Genomic DNA, 23,193 nt, shown 5'->3' with positions numbered 1-23,193 from the left:
GGAAAGCAGAGTGAATTTACCGTGATAAAGCATTCCCAGAGAGGAGATCCATGTTGAATTGTGAGAAGTCATCTTTGATTTCTTAACTAGCACGCCCCCTCCCCTCCCCTCTTGCCCCAGTAATACAGTTATTTGTGCATCTTCCTTCCCAATGTCTGTTAGTTACAGCCTTTATTGTTGATGGCCAGATGAATGTTAAGGCTAGGAAGGTAGATCAGTCTCCTAAAGAAAGAAGAGAGAAGAAACAACAAAGAAAGCCAATAACTGAACCTCAGGGGAGCACAAGGGGAAAAAAAAAAGAAACAGAATTCACAGTTGTCTTCATAGAGTCAAAACAACCAAGATCCCTGCCCATCGAAGGAACACATAAAATGCAGGGAATCTTGCATTTTATTGGCAAATGAGTCCACTTAGATGTCCACCGCATATTAGAGTGATGCTTACTCAACTCAAAGTCATGATATTTAATTGTCACGGTGAAGGGTAGTTTATTTTATGTTCCCTGTCTACCAGAAAGTTATCACAATGTACCTGTTACAAGACCACAGTATGAACAATTACTCTCACTTCTGGAAGAACAGAGGCTTGTAGAAATCTTCCTTACTGCATTCAAAATCTGCTCTGAGACACCCTATTGTAATTTACATGAGCAGAATCTTTCCTCCCGTGGGGAAATTAGAGCCCAGAATTCCCTGCTACTTATGGGATATGATAAAAGATCCTTCTTCTCGATTTTCTTTACTTATACCATCCCTAAATATGAATTTAGCTAAAAGCTGGGAGAAGACCAATGGTGTTGAGGAGAAAAATTTGTTTACTTTCAGTAATAATGTAGTTCATAAAATATAAAACATGGAAACAAAACACCCCAGTTCTGTATTTGAAAAAAAAAAATCTAGGTACACCTGGGTGGCTCAGTTCAGCGTCCGCCTTCATTCGACTCAGGTCATGATCTCACGGTTCTAGGGTTCAAGCCTCGCATCAAGCTCTCTGCTGTCGGCACACAGCCTGCTTCAGACCCACTGTCCCTCTTTTCTCTCTGCCCCTCCCCTGCTTGTGCAAGCTCCCCCTCTCAAAAATAAACATCAAGAAAAAATCTATGCTTTTCTGGTAAGTTCTGGAAGCAGAAGAGCTATTATGTGATTAATCCTCATCTCCTAGTGCAGGATGTGGTTCCAGAGAGGTACTCAGTTATCACTTGTTAAGTGAATGGATTGTAAACTAACTTCTTGCAGTTTACACATTTCTTAGGCTCCCCCTCACTCACACCTGGCATCCCATGTTGCAAAAGTGAACACCTGATAATCCTGTTCCCTGGGCCTCTGGCATCCAGACGCACATTTCACAGACCCTCTCAGCTCACCTCCTCCTCCCCATTCTGCTCAGCTCGGGTTGATGCACTGTAGGAGTCTGCTTCTCCCTGGCCTGGTCCCAGGTGGTTGCCATGACAACACACCCTCTGAGCAGGCACTTGACAAGAGCCTTCCCGGGACACAGGAGAGCAGGAGGGAGTGTGGCAGACCCTGAGGCCCATAGCAGGGAATGAAGAGAGGAGATTCCAAGCAGAGTTGACAATGCTTTTCTTGGCCACAGACCACCACTGGCTGCTCAGGATTGAGGACTCTGTTGCCGAAATTTCTGGCTTTCTCACCCAAAGAGCACATGACAAAAGTAGCTTAGGAGAGGTCAGTGGTCACATCAGCTAGCGTTTTTTTTTTTTCTTTTTTCAAAATATTATTTAAACTCTAGTTAGTTAACATACAAGCATCTAGCGTTTCTTATTTAAAAAGGCAAAAGGCTAGAATCCAAATCAAAGACGATCTAAAACATCCAGCCTGAGTGTAAGAGCAGGCAGCCCCCAAGGGACCTTAAGAGGGAGGAGCTACCTTCCCTCCCCCTGGAGTTGGGCCTTAAAGGACAGAGCAGAAAGTACTATCAGGGTAATACTGCTCTAAGTGGCACCCATACATGTCATGTGCTGATGTGAGGAATGGACGGTGTTACTCGGGTGCTGCCGGCATCGGGCAGACAAGCTTCTGGCCTCATCCCTCATTCTACAGTGTAATCCCAGATTTTAAGTTTTCTTATGCAACAGCCCTGAAGCCCTTTGTGCTTTCTTTGTCCCTAGGGAAAATGAAAATAATGCCTATTTACATAGGTTTTCTCCAGTTCCAAGAGTTAACAGGAAATCTAAGGCTTATTTCTTTATTTGGAGAGAGAGAGAATCCCAAGCAGGCTCCGCACTGTCAGTGCAGAGCCTGACGTGGGGCTCCAACCCACGAACTGTGAGACCATGACCTGAGCAGAAACCAAGAGTCAGATGCTCCACTGACTGAGCCACCCCGGTGCCCCAAAAGGAAATGTAAACTGCTGCTTTAGTTGCGAGGCAGAGGACGCCTGCAGAGAGGTTACTATGAATCACTGTATCAGCCCCTTGCATACAGTAAGTGCTCAACAAACGTCAAGGAGTTGAAGACAAATACCAGAGGGGAAGTCAGCACACCCCCACCCTGAGGGACAATGCCACCCATTCATTAGGCCTTCTCTGCTCTGAACACTATAGCACAAGGGCAACAGCCCGTCAACAGGGACAAAGGCACTCAGGGCTTTTTCTGTTCTGTTTGGTAAACGAGAACTGAGTAGATGGCCCTGGACCACGCATGCCACTCCTCGTCTCTTTCTTAGCCTTGACCTCAAGGTCCAACTCAGGTTCTCCTTGGGCCCCTCTGCTCCCAGCTCCGGTCCCCATCTCTGCACTGCTCGCTGTTCACATTTCATTCGGAACTTCTGAGGGGGAGTCAGTAGCCCCTTTGACCCCATTTAGAGGGTGCCCCCGCCCCATTTGGGTGATCGGCTCCACTGGGCCACACCGCGGCTCCTGGCCAGGCATGCCGATTATCCCAGTCCCCAAGCAAGTGACCAGGATGCTAACGAAGAGAAGTCAAGTATCCACCTCTGCTCCCTTGGCTGGAAAGGGGCATTCCTCTGGATTGCTGTATCCCCGGAGAGGCCTCTGGGAACCCTAAAATCCACTTCTGGCCAAACAGAGAAACATTCTAACCAAGCCCAGTGCGCAAGCTGCCTGAGGTCAGTACAACAGTGTGGGTGGGTTGGGGAGGGGAGCACCTCCCCCCGCCCCCAAGTCTGGATGGAATCAGGGAAGAGGTATCGGAGAAGGGGGCCTAGAGTGGAGTGTTGAAAACCAGAAGGAGTGAGCCCAGTGGAGCAGAGCTGGGGGGGGTGTTTGAGGCGGAGGGAACAGTTTGGATAAAGTCTCGGCCTGTTTGTAACTACTGCTTCTCAGATGAGCAACCTCAAGGAGTCCCTGGACAGGATTTGCATTCCACGTGTATAATAATCTATGCATCCACTGTCCACATGGCACTCCTATCTGGGGTGATAAGAGTGATTACACCCTCCCCTCTCCCAAATGCATGGGGACGGACAGGAGCTCTGTGTCTGCAGGGAAATGCAGTCTCCATCTCTGAGCAAGGGCATTTCCATGCTGACCACCGAGGTTTAGGGAGATGCTCCCCACATCCCACTTCATGCGGCAGAATAAGACATCCCACGTCATGTGAGCTCTTTTTCCATATTTAGCTTTGCTAATTTATGACCATCATCGGAAAAGGATAGAATTTAGGGTCTGTGTAAATTACCCAAGGCGGAGATCCACAGCACAGGAGGACAGTCACGGAAGGTGTCAGGACTGGGCACTCTCATCCCATGTGTTAATCAGTGTTCTTGCCGACCTGTACGACATACCAGCTGGCTTCGCAAAGCCCATAAATCAACCAATGAACGGCACCACCAACACGGCTCCCCCGACCACACGATATTCAAAGTCTTCACTTTGTGGAGCTGTTGTTATTTCTAACTGCAAAATCAGGCTCCACAGAAAGTCCAGATTCTCTTCTTCTTGGGTTATTTTACTGAAAACAAGCTTCTAGAAAACATGGTGGGGTGGCAGGGCGGGAGACAGACAGAAGACAACCACTGTCTAGTGAGGTCACGCTCGAGTATTTATACTCTATTAATATAATTTGATAAAGCAAAAAGTTATGCAATCTAGGACCCAGGGGAAAGTAAACATTTATTACAGTTTGTCTCTCATCATCTAAAAGTAAACAGCAATTCAGATAAGGTTACCTAAGCTTCGACCTGCACTAAAGGCATTTTTGTCATGAATCCACATGATCAACAGTGTCCTAGGATATAAAATAATGTCCTGGAACCAGACTGGCCTGGTTGAAATCTTTGGTCTTCTATTTGCCAGGTCAATCTCCTTCAAAAGGTTCTTGAAAGTTTATCAAGCCTCCGTCTCCTCATCTTTAAAAGAGGGATAGTTACTTCCATAGGTCCGCTGAGAGGATCAGATAGCTAACGTGGATAACGTGTCCGGGGCATTGTTTGGCTCATGGTATGTACTCAGAAATGTTAACTACCGTGGTTATAAAACAGTAAGAACACTAACTAGCAGCTTTTCACCCTAAAAATCCCACAATACCTCCAATCAGGTTTGCTGTGGAAAGACTCGGAAATGAGGCAGTGTTACAAAAGAAAGGAACAGCACGTTTAGCCTAACTGTTGGAAATGCAAAGACCATGATCAGGGCTGGTCATGGCCCTCCCTGCACATTTTTGCGAAGCCTTGGGCACGGTACTTCACCTTGCTGGGCCTCCCCCTCACTTCACTATAAGGTGCTAGTACAGTAGGGTCGGCGATGTCTCGAGGCCCTTTGAGCCCTAACATTCTGGAGTCAACCTCGAGGGCAACTGTGATGGCAAAGGTCATCGCAGCACATTTTATGAACCATAATTAGAGGACAGAGTGATGTGGCCCACTGGCCACGTTATGTAATTAGCCCTCTGCCTGGAGGGAGGGAGCGCCTGTGTACAATTACACAATCGCACTCTGAAGGGAAAGGCACCAACTCACATCACATTTTTGAGAACAGCTTTGATTCGCCTGAGCCACTGTTTCCACCTAAGAAGGCTGTCTAGGTAATTTTAGTCTGTACTGTCTTGGCACCAGATATGTGAACAGCTCCTTTTATTTTAAGAAAGGGCCCGTGGGCATGGCCCATTCTTAGTGGCTTTATGTTAGACTGGTGAGCTACATCCCATCATACTGGGGCTACAATCCAGTACTCACACATAGCCTAAAATCCTAGTGCAAATTCTAGGGGTCACCCACTTCAGAGTGTGTGAGCGTAGGGAGCTTGTTAAAAATGTAGATGCCTACCTTCTTACTGATTCTGTAGGTTTACTGTGGTGCCCAGGGGTATGCTGTTTTAACAGCCTCCCCAAATTCCTGTGATGTCAGTGGTGCACAGTGTAAAAAACATTCTCTGGGATTCATCATGGAGAGTTTGGGAAACAACAGACAGATGGCTGAGTGACCACCCTTACCTGACCTATGGCTTCCCCTGGTCATCAGGCAGCAAGAAAAACTATTGCACAATCTCCCTTTCCTGGCAGAGAAGTGAAATTCTAGGGTTTTCTAAGATGCACTATGACTGGGGAGCGATTAGCACTCCCCAAGTTCCCCACCCCACCCCATGTCCCCTCTTACTTAATGCTGCTTCACTGCTTGCCCTGAGCTAGTTACTCACTCTTCCTAATCTGCCCCCATAGATACTAAAAAAGAATCACTCAGTGTTCAGAGTACATCAAGTTTGGAGAATCAGAGTCCAAAGCAATTTTGTAAAGGATGTATTTAAGGCTCCAGGATGTTTCACAAACTATCAGTAGTGTGATCATTCAAAGCTCAATTCAAATGTCACTTCTTCCCGGAAGCTGTCCTTGATGGTAACCCCTCCCCGGTAATATTTTCCACTTCCCTTGTAGGTGCTAACAAAACATCCCTAGGAAAACCTCTATCACAGGTAGCGGGTATCTAAATGCACCAGAACCACTTTGCAGGTAGGCACCTTATTAACTTTATAGCCTTGGCTTCCATCTGCCTCGCCAAGGTCACTTAAAAAAAAAAAACTTGTTTAATGTTTATTCAATTTTGAGACAGAGATGCAGAGAGAGAGAGAGAGAGAGAGAGAGAGAATGAGAGAAAGTGAGAGAGTGTGAGTGAGTGCAGGCTGGGGAAGGGGAGAGAGAGAGAGGCAGACACAGAATCCGAAGCAGGCTCCAGCTCTGAGCTGTCAGCACAGAGCCCACACAGGGCTCGAACCCATAAACCATGAGATTATGTTCTGAGCCAAAGTCAGGTGCCCCTAGCCAGGTTCACGTTGAATGATCTGGGTTCAACTGCCATTTCCCCCCAGTGAGCCTGCCCTGACCCAAGTCAACATTCCTCACTAAAGCTCACAGCACCTTCCACCTCTCCTTTGCAACACCTGATGCAGCTGCCATCTCCTAGCATTTCAGTGACTGATTGATCCATGACTTGGACCTCCGTAAGCTCCATAAGCGCAACAAAGGGAACTAATATAAAAAACACCTTATATGTTAAAAACATCCTTTGAATGAATGAAAGCATTCAGAGGTCAATAATGTTGCCCTTAAAGAGGCTGGTGAGAGAATATAGGGCAGAACTGGATACCTGGACAGTTCCGCCTCAGACAGACTGTTTGATCCTGGGTCCTTCCTGCTCCTGCATTCAAGGAATCCAGCATAAACCTCATGCTGGTCCCAGTTTGACTGCAAAATTGGGAAACAAAGGATCTCTCAGAGCACAAGAACGCTATGCCAAGATCTTGTTTTCATTGCATAATCCATTTCCTTCATGCAAAACTCTGGTCTGACTTTAGTCTGACTATATTTCATATTCTCCAATGACTTCTCTGTTCTACCCAACAAGCACAGAATTTCTCTACCATGGCTGGTGTTTTCCCTTCAAGATTAGCTGCGGCTTGGTTGAAGTATCTTCATATAAAGCCAATGACTGAATCAATGTCCCTGTTATGGAGGATTTGGGCCTTCCACTTGTGCCTCCTTGTCTGAGAAATTCACTTAGTATTTTGTTGTTGTTGATTTATAAGCGCTCGTTTTGCCAGAGTTTACTGGCTCTCATCTTGCATTCCAAGCCATCCACCAGCTTTTAAAAGAGGTTAATGATTCCATGGTGTCAGACAGGCACTATGGAAGCAGAAGGACACAGGAGTGTCCTCGTCACTTTTCAGAACATAAACTTGAGAATGTTAAGTATTTACTACAAAACTGAAGATCCACCAGAAGAAATTGATTATTTGGGGTTTTTTTTGTTTGTTTTGGTTTTGGTTTTTTTGGAACAAATGATAAAGCTCTAAGCAGCCCAGGATATGTATAGTACTAAGAAAAGGCAGTATATTCCTCAAGAATTTAAAAACATCCTTTCAAGAGGTTCCAGGTGTTTTGTTTTAGAATCAAGTAATTAAGGTGTGTTTTCTCAAGCCCACAAGATCCAAACCTTTCTTCTTCTAGATCCACATGCCATGAAAGAAAAGGCTTAATAAGACCAAGAAAAAGCGGTAGATAGGACAGGCCTGCTTCCATTGAGGCACAGTCATTTATTTCTGGCAGCCACATTAAGGTATAGTTGCGGAAGCAATGAGTTCTCACTTGATTTCAATTATCAAAAGGCCCAAGACTTAGCCCACATACCTCTAGCTCTTCCCAGTTAACCATTATTGACATGTCATCTATGTATCTATCTGAACTTGTAAAGTCTAATTTTTAACCTGCACAATGTGCTTTAAATGTGCTTCTATCAAGCTTTATTAACTATAATAAAAATACAGTATCAATGATGTGGTTGATGACAGTGAGGGAGACGATAGCCATTTGTTAAATACAGCACAAGAATGATGGCAGGCATTCCACATTAGGCCTCTCGTTTAATGATTGTACAACTCTATGAAGATTGTGACTTCCTCCATTTTGAGGTTAAAAAATAATCATAATAATTAGAAATGGAGAAGAGTAGAACGAGAATTTGAACACTGGTGTTCTTCTCCAGTACACTGTGGTTTTACCCTCCAAGTCTATAGTGCCACCAAGTTGGGTAAGTAAGCCTAGGTTCACACTCTCCTACCCAGTCTGATATTAGAGATCTCCTTCCCATTCATTCTCCACTTCCCAAATAAAGGTACTAGTTATTTATTCACCTCAAGTGGTATAGCTCAAATCCCTTAGTTTCTTTAATTATCCCTCTCAGAACCTTCCTTGGTCTGGTCAGAGTGTTCTTAAGGTGCACAGGTCCACCTAAAGGTTATATTATGTATGGGCACTTTTCACTTTGATTCTAGTACCCTCCATGATTACATCGAGTACTTGATCTGTCTTTCTGGCCCTCACCAACTTTTGGTCAGTCTTCAGAGAACTCTGTGCAATGATTTAAAAGCCCATTTACTGGGTTAGCACCTATAACTCTGGCTACTCATCTACAAATGCAATTTGTGTTATTTTTCCCCATATGCTTTGTTGATGCAGGTACTCTCGTGCTTCTTTTGTGCACATGTGGCCCATGACAGTTCAGTGTTTCACTATTAAAAAGATCCCCAAGTTTCACTACACATTATACCATTATGTAAGAATTAAATCAGATCAGCCCTCACCAATGCCCAAGTGCCTGTACTGTTTATAGTTCTCCATTCAGAGAAATGACATCGTCTATCTACCCATTGTTTCCTGTCTGTAAGATAGTCTCCGCCCCCAAGTATTTCCTCTGATACCAAGTTCATTCATGATTGTAGCGGGAGGAAACATCTGAAAAAATTCACTATGTCAATTGCTTTTATTTGCCAAATTCTCATAACTGCTCCGTTGTTCCATATGCTTTGCCATGTTAGGCTGGCCTTCGACTTCAGAATATGTAAGTGTGCTGTGCATCTAGGTCTGCACAAGCAAGGTGGAGGGAGGGAGACACAGAATCTGAAGCAGGCTCCTGTACATCTGAGCCAACCATTTGGTCCACGCAGACCATTCTGGGCACAGCGGGATTACTCAGTTTACACCAAGGGTCTCAGCTAGTGGGAATCACCACACGGACCCATGTACCTATCCAGGCAGTCCTGTTCTTTGGTTTACCTGTTTAGCTCTAGATCGGCAACCCATCCCCCAACAAAATGGCAACATTTTATTGGGCGCAGAAGCAGTTAAAGCTTTTCCTCCACTGGGTAAGATGTAGAAACAAGTACTCTTGAAAAAACAAAGAGAAATTAGTCTGATAATGAAAAACCACTGAAAGCAATTTGCAAACCATTCCCCTGACAGTATATAAACTCTTAATATACTGTAGGTAACTCAGGGTTGGTCTTTTTTTGATTCTCTCCTCCTCATCATATGTCTTTCTAGCAGTGATACAGACACCTGAATCTCCCTTTCTCACTGTTTCAGAGGGACATACAGTAGCAAACACGGCTACGCGCTGAATGAAGTTAATGACTTGTATTGTTTATTCAATGGGATGCCTCTGGTAATTAAAAAAATAAAAACGTTAATCAAGCGGTTGTGAAACCAAATATTCAAGGACTCCAAGCACTTGTGTAAAACCCAAATTTGTTACTGTGTGCCCTTAAATAAATAGCCTAGGTGATCACCACATAAGAAAGGGAACTGACATGCTAAAACCACAATATCCTGAAGAACTATGCAAGCCAAGAAAAAAACGTTGTGCAAAATAAAACTGAGTGGAGGATGTAATAAATGGGGAGCCACGCAGAAATTTCAAAAAGGATAACAAATTAGTTTAGCAAAGTCACAATGAGATAGAGCCGGCAAAAATAAAGGCAAAGGATGTAGCGTCCAGGGAAAGAGGAAGGGGCGAGTGGAAACAGCTGGAATTGTTCAGCTGTGTCAACATTCGGCTGTTTCACAGATTGACTAGCAAAGTGTCATCTGAAACCAATTACATTCCCAAAACCCCACGGACCCAGTTCATAACATTGATTAATCCACATTGTGAAAAAGTCCCCAAGCAAAACTAGAACAGCTGTCAGCCCTTGGAGCTCAAAATACAGCAATTGCTTAAGAAAAAAAAAAGATGATGAAGAAGAATAGTTCCTCTTGAAATTTTAAGGATTTTTCAGAAGGTATGCCTACTGAAATAGAAGATAGATTCACAACTGCTCTTACCCATCTGTTTGAGAACTGACTGTAATTAGAAAAGCAGGGGTCTGTTAAAATAAACTTAAGTCCATTCCCCAAATCAGAACACAACTGCCTCCAAGTCTGTAGTACCTTGAGTCTTTTTGCTCCCTTCTGGGAATAACATGATGCATTTCCTTTTTTTATGCTTATTTTTTTTCCTTCTCATTATTTTAAATGTATTAACCTACCTCCTTTGGGCCAATCAAAATATAGGTAATATATTTTCAAATAAACAACTTTTTTATGCCCTTTGTTACGTTTCACAGGGGTAAATGTATACACAAAGTTCTTGATTTGCTAAGATGTAGCTTGTGTGTGAATCAAACATACAAATGGCCACCACGCCCTTTGATGTGCGATGTGCCTGCTCGATGTACAGGAGCCTGTAAGGATGTTCCTGAAGCCTTGGCCTTGCCTCTGAAGCTGCTGCAGCTAGACATCCAGCCGCCAGGTGCTTCAGAGTAAACCCGACACCATGTAAATGGTCACGAGAGGCTTCGTAAGAAGTCTCCATTTCTGTAGATTCTGGCCTCAAACCTCCACCATGAGGCAGCAGAGACTGTAGAAGTTCTCATCCCTTGTACATATTTTTCCCCACAGAAAAAAACGTGCTTATTCCTTTGTTCATTCAACCAGCAAACATTCATTGAACGTCTAGTCTCTATCAAACACTGGTTCTCAGCATGTGAGTGTTGGGTACGAACAAACTGAAGCACAGAAAGCTTCAGTGACCTGCCTAGGGCCAAACCAACGAGTAAGTGCTAAAGTTTGGACTCAAACCCAGGGCCATATGATATCTAATTCTGTGTTCTTTCTAAAAAACTACATTACTACATTATGCTTGACATAGATTTTCATAAGCTGGCCAGGAAGCCCAAAAGCATACAAAATATAGTTCCATGGGGAAATACATTCTGAGTTACAAAAAAAAAAAAAAATACTGGGTACAAATTGGACTTTAAGAACATAAGCGGTTTATATATTGAGATTACACTCTACTTGTGCTCCTTCCTCTCTAAATACCCCATTAGTAATCTACTGGTCTCCCCTCTGTCGAAATGCCTCTCTGTAACTGCATGTTTTAGGAAACTGAAGTTTGTCTTTGATAGATTGGTCCTTTTCCTCCAAATACTTTATGCTTGAGTCTCCTACCACTCCTCAGTATCACTAGGACCGGTTGTTTCTAATTCAAACCATTCAGAGAAATATAAACCTTGATTCCATTGGTCTATCCTTAGATAAAGCAAAAAAAAAAAAAAGAAGAGGGAGGAAGCCCAGCCCAAAACCCACAATTCACTGTGTTAGACAAAGGAATCCAAGCTTATTCTTGGGACTTCAGAATTGGAAGATCAACATTAACAGCAACAAGTTATTTTAGATGTAAAGAAATACTATTATTAAATGCTGTTCTCTAAACAGTAACATTTTCTGAGATTTGTATTAGGCAACATCCACACTGAGTTTTGAAGAATTTGGAGGTGTCTCAATTCACAGAGATTAGGGTGGGGGCAGGACACTCAGACAAAGCAGTAAGAAACAGTCTCTACACAGATTCTTCAAGTCCTTCTTTTTACTATTTTTTTTTTACCCAAGAGGATATTTATAATTATAGTTTTTTAAATGCTCATGATGTCACAGATAAAGAACACCAATTACTCCCAACAGAACTCTAACTACAGTACAAGTTGGTAAGAGCAAATTACTGTTTATAAATGGACATGATTGTAAATGAGGGGAAGACGTTACAAATGATATGTTACTGAAAGAAAGCCAAAACATTTCCATTTCTTTCTTTCATGAAAAGATAGTATTACCTGCAACCTGCCCCCTTCTCTCAGTCCCCTCCATGGACATTGGCAGTGATAAGCCTACAAGAAATACGGTAGTAACTTTCTATTTTTATGTTATGATCTTACAACATCGAGTAATATTCTGAGTGGAAAAAGCACATTCACCCACATTTCTGTATCTCAAGCTCCTGTAAGAATCAGTATAGTACAAAGATTGTAATTTTAAGTGCTGAATGGAGAGATTATCTGTCCCAAGAACTACATACATCTATGACCTTCAAGTAAGTTTATCCTAAAATGTCTACCATTTAACAAAAACAAAAAATTGAACCTTAAAAGAACCCAACAGGGGTGCCTGGGTGGCTCAGTCAGTTGGGCATCCAACGTTGGCTCAGGTCATGATCTCGCCTTTGTGAATTCGAGCCTCATGTTGGGCTCTGTGATGACAGTTCAGAGCCTGGAGCCTGCTTTGGATTCTGTCTCCCCCTCTCTCTGCCCCTCCCCTGCTCATGTTCTGTGTCTCTGTGTCTCTCAATAATAAATAAACATTAAAAAAAAAAAGAACCCAACTGGAGTTCTGTATCAGGTGGGGTCTTTCCTCTGCATATTTTGACTTAAAAAAATGTTAATGTAAGCTATACTGTTTGCAGGATTTTTTTTAAATAAATAGTTTCTACTTTGTAAAGCCTAGCCCCCCACCCCCCCACCCCCAATGGAAACATTATTTTTGTGAACTCTTGGAGGATCAAGATAGGTATCTCAGGCAACCATAAAATCCTATGAACCAATGAGAGATCACACTTATAGTATCTTTCTTGTTGATTCTAATCCTGTTTTTCAGGATTAAATGAGTTAGTACTCAGAACGATCCGGGCATGGGGCACAGTAAAAGTGTTGGAATAAGTGTTCAAAGTCAGTGTTTGCATTTCATCAGAGTTCCAGGAAAAGTGAGTTCCAGGAATTTAGGTCTGGGCAGACCCAATGTGGTTGGTAACAAACGAAGAAAAGACTTTTACAAAGGTGTGGCTTCCTAAAAAGAAACAAAAAAAACCCAAAGGTGTGGCTTCCTATCCCCTCCTTACCACCATCATATGCACCTTTTCTTACCTCTCAGCAGAAAAGAAGTTAAGCTAGAGCAGAAAGTCCACGTCTGCTTTGAACTACAACTGGCAAAAGCCTGGAAATGCTCTCTGCTCTCTTACTTCTGTGCTATAAATGGCTCCTCTGAGCAGCTTGTTGAGATTCCTATGCTAAAGGGCTTTTGTTTGATTGTGAGGCAAGGTAGAGGGCAGTGAGCAGGTGTACTATTTGTCACAACAAGCTTCCTTACTGCTCCTGTTTTATTTAAAACCAAGACACTCAATGACCCTGTGGGATTATTAGCAGCTCACATCTCGAAAGCATGGACTCTCTCAGGGTTGGAATGGTTATTAAAGGTTGTCTGGGCTGACTTCCTTGTAGCGCTATCACTCATTGCTCAGTGGTTCAAATATCTCAAATGGAATGAACTGCCTGGAAAGAGCACCACTGCTTATATTGCAGCGACTCGCCTCAACCCAAGGGAGTTTTGATGACATTGGCCTAGGGGATAAAGAGAAAGGGACTTGTGGAGAAAGTCAAAAAATTTCCAGAACTGAAGTTCTCATCTCAGTTTACCAGGTACTCCCTTAAAGTAAATATTAAACAGAAACTGTGTTGCCTCTTCAAGCTACGTCCTACATCAATATCATTATGCTTTACCCGTCATTAGATTAGGGACAGGCATTCCATGGTAGACCTACTTTAAAAGAAAAAAAAAAAAACTACTGGGTTTTTCTGGAGCTCCTCAATTTCCCCACTGTGTTTGTCCCAGCACAAATGCCAACCATTGCCGAGTTCATTGCTGAATTTCAATGGTATATGATTCATTCATTTTCCAGAATATCAAGCATTCCGTTTCAAAGAACATAAGATACTGTTTCTTGGTTTCCTGCCATGAAAACTTTGCCTTACTGCTCATAACTGAACTTAACCATAAAATGTGGAATGGCATTAAGGCTCCAATGGCACCTACAGAATGGAGTCTACGTACGTGTTGAGAATTGTGTGCTTGCTATTATCATGAGGAGCAAAGAAAGGTGGACCAGGATCTCCACAGCCACACCAATACACTTTGATCTCCCTTGTCTCTGGCAACTCTCGAAAGGATAAGCCTATGCCTTTAAATGCATACTTAGCTGCACTGCTTGATGTATTCATGCTACCTTTTGACTGCAAACCTAAAACAAAACCAAAAAAAAGACCAAAGAATGACAAAGCTATGTTCATTAGAGAAACTACTTGAGGAATAAAAATATTCACAAGTCATCTATAAAAGCGTTACATATTTCAAAAACATGCATTAAACACCTAATCTATACCAGTCCCTGCCCTGAAGTAGCCAAAGGTCCACTGAATGACACAGACTCAAAAGTACTCAGGACAGGGGCAATGATTCTGTCATTCCAGAAAGAAACTAGTGCTTCTAAGCTCAACTACAGGAAGCACATCTGCCAATAGGTTCAAAGGGATTCTTGGCCAGGAACTGTCTTTTGGCCCAAAAGTGATCCTGATATTGAAACGCTTGTTAAGGAAACTATGTCTACCAGTTCCTTACAATTTATCAAAATCATCGTCTTTCTCCAACTTGTCTTCCTTTCCAAACGACTGGGTAAAAATTTTCATTGTTTTACTGGACTATTCCAAGGCAAAGTGACCTGCTGGTGGCAGACTCCTGGCAGACTCAAGTGTTTAAGTTCTATCCTCTTTGCCTCAGATGTGGTTAAGGTCATGGTTCCCAGACTGTGTGCTGTAGCAAATTCACAGGAAAGCCACAGGCTATTTTTACATTTCCAGGGTCACACAGTGACCTATGTCAGGGAGCAGACTATGAGTATCGAGTTTTTTGAAACTAGCTACACATAAATGAACTTCTAGGTATTTTTTTCGGTCTAGGGGGTAAAAAAATTACTAACCAAGACACAATAAACTGACAAAGTTTGGGGACCTTAGGAATTTGGGGTTAGGAAGCTTTTGCTTATCAGACCTTAACATGGTAGCAGGCCTGAGAGTCTATTCCTCAAGATCACCTCTAAGGGAGCTGCTTCATAGATTTCATCTTTGTGTAACATGTCACTTTGGATTTATGAAGAAGTGATGGTTCTGCCATGTTGCAGTTAAAGAAAGTCTTGGGATGTCCTTCAACCATGCATGTGCCTGGCATGTAACAGGTGCTCAGGAAGTGTTAGTAGTGACAAGGGAGGTGGGCGAATAATGATTGCCATTATTAATTCCATCCAGACTTAGTTGCTGACCTAAAAACCTATGTCTGAACTTAACCTTACCTCATTTTTACCCCAAGAGCCCAATCATTTCAAGGAGCTGTGGAGCAGCAAAGTTAAATTTGTCAGTCTAAATTACAATATGCAAAAAAGTATGACAAAATCACATCCTGTCCATGGAACTCAGGGCTATCAGGTGTGTTTACACATTACATACATAGGCCACCATCCAGAAAGCACCCTCCCAAGTTGTCCAGATACAACCTGCACAACCGTATGCAGCTGCCATGTTCAGAATACCTCGAGTCCTACCTGACAGATGGAAGAGAGTAACGAGTGAGTCCAGTCAATGATTATGGCTATTATTGGACAAGTTTTGGCACTGTAGAAGTTGTAAAAATGGAATGTACAATGAGAGAGCAGGTTTATGGGATAGGGCTCTCAGGATCTTGCTCAGGTGTGCTGGGGTGAGGAAGGGCCCCAGCCCTGGCAGGTGGTAGACCACCACGGATTAAGCAGAAGGGCAGTTGTGGGGACCAGGTGCACACACAGCCTTGGGCGGCTACAGTCTGCAGGCTGATAAGCAGGAAGAGGACAGGGTAGCCTCAATACACAATCAGGTCTTACCTAGGGGTGGGATTAGGTTTCTGATGTGCTACCAGGTCAAGCCAAAACGCGTTCATCCCTAGAATTTTAGACCTAGCAAATGCATCCATTCAACAGTCCTGAGCCCGTGAATCAAATCACAAATACCAGCCACTGTTCAAAGCACTCACCCGTAAGCCCCCTCTCATCTTGTTTTGATACGTGCCTCTTCCTATTTGAGGACTTAAATTTCCTGTTGGCCTCCATCTTTCCACACCATTTTCCTTTCTGCCTACTCCCTCAGAACTGGCTTAGCACCATGGGCCCAACCAAGCTGAGCTAGCTTGCTGCCTACCCCTGTCACCAAGCCCCACCCCTGCCCACTAGGCAGAGAAGAGACAAACCTGACAATGAGAGTCCTCGGGGCCCGGTGATTGTCATGGCACTGGGGGACTAGAGCAAAGAAATACTGAATATAACATCTCACACATATAAACTGTTAACATTTTCAGAGTGAGTGCTTAGCTAATGAGGAAGAAGAAAACCCCTATTTTTTTCCAGTGTTTGCACTTTAGGGAAGGAGAATTCCTACCCTGGAGAGTAGAGTTTGAGCACGCTCATGTTTGAGGGGGATCTTGTAGGGGTTGCTTCAGACATGCATCTCTACAGTCTACTCCTTGCTAGGTCCTCCCATGGGAGGGAACATGCGCAATGCACTGGATGGAGCCTGGCCATCTCTGGGCCATGGTCACAATGGACAGAACTGCTGTCCTCTCATGCAGCCTGCTAGACTCTCAACCACCCACACTCATTCTGGCACTTGTAGTGGGCAGGCTCAACTTAGGTCCCTGCTTGTGTGCGGTCATGACACCCAGACTTTAGTCATGCTTGGGGTCCTAGCTGCTCGTGCCTGGGCTGGTGGGGTGACTGGACATAGAGTCTGACCACAGGGTGGAGATGGAAGGCTTCACTCAGGCTGACATGACTCGGCCTTATGTTTTATTATCCTTCACTAGAGAAGCAACACAGCGTGTGTGCACTTGTACACACACATGTATGTAAATGCATCAGATTAATACATTAAAAATACTTTATCCCCACTGAGCTTTTTGTGTTGGTAGGGCACCTTCATCCAAAAATCTGAGTGGAGAAGTGAGTTTGGGCAAAATCCCATCCTGACCCCTATCTCCATTGAGCAGAACGTCCTATGAAGCAGATAGGGCAGATATAATTAACTCTGTTTTTAAGATGGGGAAACTCAGGTCCATCTAAGTTTAGCAAGGTTAATGGATTTTCCCAAAGTCCCAAAGCTTCTCCACAAGACCTATGCCTTGACCCAAGTCTTTCACATCTAAACTTCTCTTCGTGCCATAGCTGCTTCGATTTTGAGCAACAAGCAGGGCCCTTCTGTAACTCAACATGCATACCCAGTAACGAAGACATTCTCTTCAAGGCAAGCATGGTCAAACAGCACATCACGTAGTTGTGTCAAGCTCCTTGGCTCCTTGAGCTGCCAGGCAGTCCTCAAACCTCCAATGGTGGCAAGTAGCCACGTTGTCACCCTGTGGAGGAAGCTGGGAGGCTGTGTTAAAGCTTATCCTCATCTCATCAGAGGAAGGGTTCTCCTCTTCATCGAACAAGGTCTGTGGAGGTGCCAGAGGGCCAGGAGGGATTTATTAGACCACTCTTTCTCAAACATGAGCACATGTCAGAATGTGCTAGAAGGCTTAGGTAAGCACCAACTGCTGGACCTGACCTCCAGAGTTTCTGAGAGTAAGGCCAAAAGAGCACTCATTTCCAACACATTCCTAAGTGAGGCTAATGATGTGGTTGAGGGGCCCTCTCTTTGAGAGCCACTGACTTGCAATGGCTGGTCTCTCCCCCCTCCCACCCCAGCCAAGCTTACTGCTCCACACAGAGCAGATATTTACTGAGAAACATCAAGGAGGGTACCCAGGGATCATCTTAACAAAAACGTTTGAGCAGCTTCTGTCTTTAGACCAGGATGGTCAAAGATAGACAAGTCTCTACCCTCCACCAACATACAAGCTAAAGATGGACACAACTCACGTAGAAGAGCATAGATAGGTAAGGCTACCACGTTTATTATAATAAATCCCCCTGAATAAAACAAAAGGCTTATGATGGAGACTGCCACGTTACTTAGGAGGTCTCCCAGGTTTCTACTTTTTAATTTCCAAAGACACCATCATCCGGCTGTGGATTTCTGTACAGCTGGTACAACCGTATTTAATCAGAACCCTAAGTCGGACTGGGCTCTTCCGACCTTAGGACATGTGAGTCCTTGACCCGCCCTCAAGTGTCTCTGACAGCAAGAGAGGCTGCAGAAGGCAGTTACGGAGATGGGTTTAAATGTGGGGGGACTCATGCTATCAAAGATCTGTGAACTGTTCAGCTACGCAGAGGACTCATCAGAGTAATGATCATTTTTCACTCTACCCCCTCCCTTGCTTGTTCGAAGAAAAGAGCCCTTAATTGCTTCTTGAACTACACACAAGTGGGCCATTGACTGTGACTGTAATTCAGCATGGAGAAGCAAAGAAAACTCTAAAACAGATTTTGTTGAGGCAATGCCTTCAACGGAGAAAACACTGCAGTGGGATCAGCAGGCACAGGGCACTGCTAAGTGGAGTGAGTTCGTCTTAAAGAACAGCTTGGGACATTGTCAGCAGCTCAAGTGATCTTTAATTGTAGATGATACCAGGTGTGAGCAAGGGGGATCTATTTTTTTTTAAGTGGGGAGGGGTGAGAGAGAGAGACAGGGGGAGAGTAAGAAATCATTTTAGAAGGACTGCACTCTATGGATCATCTAGCAGATTCAGATTCCTAATTAAAAAGACGGTGTTTGAAGAAAGTGAAGGATTCTGCATTTGGCCAGCTGTTATTTATTATCTTTCTACATGTGTCCCCAGGTAAACGACTGTATCTTGAAGTCTCAATCATTTCCTTCAGTCTAGACTGCCTGTACCTAGCAAGTGTTACGGGCTCCGGGAGGCAGAAACTGTTAGCCCATACTGCCTGATTCACCACGCTAAGAAGTCATGATCACCTCTGTGTTGGGTGGCTCCGGCACCCGAAAAGAGAAGCCTGCCCTGGGAAGTGCACTGCCAGCTACGTGCCTTCTGTCAACGTTTCTCTCTGTGTTTATCTAAGAAAGATGCAGGTCTTCCAAAGAAATCTCCTTTTCTTTTTTTTTTTTTAACGTTTATTTATGTATTTTTGGGACAGAGAGAGACAGAGCATGAACGGGGGAGGGGCAGAGAGAGAGGGAGAGACAGAATCGGAAACAGGCTCCAGGCTCCGAGCCATCAGCCCAGAGCCCGACGCGGGGCTCGAACTCACGGACCGCGAGATCGTGACCTGGCTGAAGTCGGACGCTTAACCGACTGCGCCACCCAGGCGCCCCAGAAATCTCCTTTTCAATAATGTGCTTTCTTAACTTCTATGTGCTATTAGGTCTCTGGAATAAAAATAAATGCCCAGAATTCCTCTGAAGCCTCCAAGCCTACTCCTATAGAGCGATCTCTGCTTTCCTTAACCTCCTTTTGTGGTGCCCTATGTGGGTACTTCTTGCATTTCTGTACCTTCCCATGCAGATCTGGCCTCTTACCTGAGTGCCTCTGGACTGGGAAAGAGTACAGCAACGGTTCCTGCTTCTGTCCCCCACAGACTGTCTTTCACATCCTCAGTAATACTGGACTGCAACCTTACTTGCAGAGCAAGCTTCAGTGAACAGAGCAAGCTCTCTTGTGCCAGGAGGAGCCTGATACCCACTTCCTAGTAAAGCAACACTGGGTAATAGGTAGCTAATGATAACTAGCATCTGTTGAGTATTTATTATGCACCAAATCCACGTTAAGGGCTTTGAACAGCTTCTCTCATTCAGTCCCAATAATAACCCTCCTAGGTAGATAGTATCATGTTCCCCATTTTATAGAGGAAAAAAATTACACACAAAGTAAAATTGCAGAAGTCAAAGTGATCGTGTTAAAGCCATCATTTCAATCCACATCTTTCTGAGTTCGGTGGCCAAGTTTTTATGCTCCATTTATGGCCAGAGACCTTGCCACAACCAGGGCATATCCTACTCGGGGATAAGTGGAAGAAAGGCATGGGGTTTTCACGTATCTCATAGAATTAGGGGCTTAAATGCCTACTACAGGTTGGGCAATGAACTGATTATTCTTTATGAACTACTTCTGTTAAACCTTACAACACCTCTAAAAGGAAAGCTGTGTTTTCCTCATTTAATGAACAAGAAAACAGGAGACTAACTCACCCACACTTCCCTAAGTGGTAGGTATAGGAGATTGAATTAGCCCACACACTTCCCACTCTGACTTACTGGCACCACTTGTCCACGATCCCCTTATTAACCAATTACAGATTTATTATTACCCTCCTCCTAACCAGTAAAAAAAAAAAATACTGTAATCCATACTCTCTTAAAACCCTACCCTTGAAGATTTTATATAGTGTGAGCATCAGAAATGATAGTACCAATTCACTGAGACATTGTCTTCAAATTCCTTAAAAAGCACTCACTTAAAAAAAGCAGTAAACCGGAAATATGTTAATATATCATTTAAAGAGATGTGGATGACTGAATTCATTAGCAGATCTTTGACGCAGCTCTACATGGTTCATCTAGTTTGGAGAACTTTTTCCACAACATAAGCCTGACTTTCTATCTCTGGCGGCAGGGTAGGCTCTCTCCCTCTTGAGCATTAACGACCTCACTTGCAAAACCAAGTACGAGGATTTCAAGGGTCTCTTAATAGTCACTACATCTCTCATACCATCAACCAGTCCATCCCTACTAGGTCACCTACCCGGTTTCAGAAGAATTAGGTAACAAGTGCTTATGTCCACAAGTCACTGGACATTTAACCTCTTCTAAACTCTTAAGACAAGGATGGAAGAGGGCAATGTGTGATAGAGTAGCATGTGAGCTAGCGGTGTTTCCAGAGAACGTACCAGGGGCCTGCTCTGTCACAGGCACTGCAGTGGTACCTGAAGAATAATCCTGCTCTTTGTCCTCACAGAGCTGGCAGGGAGCTGAGACACGGAGACACAAGACAAAACGGACTATCAGGTTCCACAAGCTTCACTCCTTCCGGCCTGGACGCTCTGGATGGTGGTGGCGAGACAGTAATATTCCTAGCAGGGGAAGGAGGAGTATGCAAATCATGTATATCAAGGGGACGGCACGTGACCAGCAGAGAGTAAGGATCAGTGAGGTCCAGGATACGGCACAGGCGAGGGCACTGGTCCACTCTGCCACATCACCAGCAGGCCTGGAAGCCGGTAGTGATTCACAACTTCCCTCTCTTACCTCCTAGGGCTTTGTACGCCTTCACTCGATTGCAACTTCTACTTCTCTCCCTGTGGACTCCGTGCAAATTTCACCTGGTTCACCTGTATTCACCTTTAGCTTAACCTGCACCTCTTTCCCCGCTTCTTCCTGATACTCTGACTCCATGAAAAGGTACAGGACTCATACCCTACTCCCTTCAACACCTGTTACCTACATCTCAGGACCTGTCGCTCGTGTTTTAAAGTCGCTGTTTTCTTACCCGAAAGTAACAAAGTGGAAGCCAGGATGAGGTGCCATTGCGCCCCCTGTAGATTCTAGTACAATAACGGATAGTAGCAGGTGTTCTGTAACCATTTGTTTAGCAGAGGAATGAATGGACACAAACAGATACCATGTCTAAACCTGCACAAATCTTCCCTTAACGTAAAGTATCTGGCTCAAATGTGGCATCAAATTCTGCTGTCCCATCTTGTGCCTGGTGTCATGAAATCTCTGGATAAGGAGCAGAGATATTTGTGGTGTCACTCTAAGGCCTTTCTACCATGATATCAATTGCTTGTCCTGCACACGGTGGGCATAGGGCATGTTGTGAGGCTTGGCTGACACGCTCTCTTAATAAGAACACCCTCACTAGATATGGGTGTTAATGTGGATGTGATTCAGATGTTTATTCTGACGGTTGGCAAAAATAAATGTGGAAAGAATTCAGGTCAGTCCAACCATTAGTAACAATATCTTTTTGCTCTCCTGGGAGCTGTTTCAGATTTTGGCTTCATCCCATCCCTACATAAAAAGAGTGGGATGGGACTGCAGCTTCTAGAATTACAACCATTTTGTCAACTTGTCATTTGACTCACTGTCTGGCTGGTGCCTCTCCCTCTGGGTCCGGAGACATTTTGCACAGGAAGAAAGCAATAAAGTGAACAGTCACAGGGCCGACAAATTCTCCAATCTTCAAAGTACCTTGTTCTGTCCCACAGTAGATACATATTTCTGGTAAGCACCTGGAGAGCCTCACATCTGTTACCTCCTGCACTGCTGGGAATCAAAGCATTTGCCCCCATGAGACGTTTTCTAAAGGCCCAAGGGCACTGGGCCATCTTATCCTCACTCCCTTGGCGAGCTTCCCTGACTACATGAAAATACCTGAAAAGGCTAACTTTGTCTGTTCCTTATTGCCTGAAAAATAAGAGTACGCTGAACCTTTAGGGATTTATATTTGGAAGAGGGAAATGAACTAGATACAGCTTATAAAAAGGCAAGAGAGTGACTCATTTATAAAATTATTTACAAGTTTGGGACTAAAATATATATATATATATATGTATATATATATATATATATATTTGGAGATGCTGAATATAAACTGGTCTTATTAATCATTTCTCAGCATATGTATCTTGCCTTGGTTATATTTTACTTTCCAAAGAAAACTGAGCAGGGGGTGGAGGGGGGCTCCATAGCAGGTGCTAAAAACTTACTCAATTAGCAGAGTAACCAGGATTTATCATCAATTAGTTAGAATTAGCACTAGGAATATTAACTAGAATTCTAGAAAACTGGAAGACAGAAGAACCATATTTAGGTTTTAGCTTTACCATTTATTCATCATTTCCAAAACGTGGATATAACGCACAGCACTTCACAGGTTTGCTCTGAGGATCATATGTGAAACAATTCTGTAATGTACTGTGCTTCTTAGTAGTAATTAAGATCTTTCCAGTTCCTCATCAAGATTGAAGGGCAAATGTCCATTGGGTTGCTTTTGCAGGAAAGAGTTAACAATAGGATTTCTGTGTAAATCTTTACCTTTATAGGGAAATCTCCATCAATTTTAAAAAATACATATTTTTGAGAGAGAGAGAGAGAGAGAGAGAGAGAGAGCAAGCATCTTAAGCAGGCTCCATGCTCAGCCTGATGGGGGGCCCGATCTCAAGACCCTGAGATCATGACCTGACCCAAAATCAAGAGTCCAATGCTTAACCAACTGAACCACCCAGACGCCCTGTCCATCAATTATTTCTTTAGGTTTCTTTTGGCTAAGACATCTTCAAATCCTAGGAGAAGGTAGAATACACACACTGTACTTGGTTTAG

At 43.7% G+C, this 23,193-nt stretch overlaps 1 protein-coding gene across 1 annotated transcript in view; it reads right to left on the bottom strand.

The window, feature by feature from the left end:
• Window positions 1–23,193, bottom strand: part of RORA (RAR related orphan receptor A) — a 718,773-nt gene that overhangs the window by 548,933 nt on the left and 146,647 nt on the right. The window lies entirely within an intron of this gene.

The sequence above is a fragment of the Felis catus genome, chromosome B3, assembly GCF_018350175.1.
Source record: "Felis catus isolate Fca126 chromosome B3, F.catus_Fca126_mat1.0, whole genome shotgun sequence".
NCBI lineage: Eukaryota > Metazoa > Chordata > Mammalia > Carnivora > Felidae > Felis > Felis catus.
Note: the sequence above shows the minus strand (reverse complement) of the source record. Positions and strands in the feature narration are given on the sequence as shown.